Source organism: Nanorana parkeri, unplaced genomic scaffold (assembly GCF_000935625.1).
Source record: "Nanorana parkeri isolate BGI_ZX_2015 unplaced genomic scaffold, ASM93562v1 scaffold11913, whole genome shotgun sequence".
NCBI classification, from domain to species: Eukaryota; Metazoa; Chordata; class Amphibia; order Anura; family Dicroglossidae; genus Nanorana; species Nanorana parkeri.
In genome coordinates this window covers 1-509 of record NW_017317968.1, presented here as the reverse complement: position 1 = coordinate 509, position 509 = coordinate 1, and the positions used below count along the sequence as shown (strand labels likewise).

Genomic DNA, 509 nt, shown 5'->3' with positions numbered 1-509 from the left:
AAGCTGTGGAAGACCTTCACCGACTGCTTCAACTGCCTGCCATCGTGGATGAGAAGATCTTCTGTTGCCATGGAGGACTTTCTCCTGATCTGCAGTCCATGGAACAGATCTGCAGAATCATGAGGCCCACAGATGTCCCTGACACAGGATTACTGTGTGACTTGTTGTGGTCGGACCCCGATAAAGATGTACAAGGCTGGGGGGAGAATGACCGTGGTGTCTCCTTTACCTTTGGGGCAGACGTAGTCAGAAAATTCTTGAATCGACACGACCTGGATCTGATTTGTCAAGCTCATCAGGTAGTAGAAGATGGTTATGAATTCTTTGCCAAGCGGCAGCTGGTCACCCTGTTTTCTGCTCCGAACTACTGCGGGGAATTTGATAATGCCGGAGGCATGATGAGTGTGGATGAAACCTTGATGTGCTCCTTCCAGATCTTGAAGCCATCGGAAAAGAAAGCGAAGTACTAGTACGGCGGGCTGAACTCCGGCCGCCCAGTGACGCCCCCT

General features: G+C 51.1%; 1 pseudogene; it reads left to right on the top strand.

The window, feature by feature from the left end:
* Nucleotides 1–14: 14 nt before the first annotated feature.
* On the top strand, nt 15–503 carry LOC108804311 (annotated as a pseudogene).
* Nucleotides 504–509: the final 6 nt, after the last annotated feature.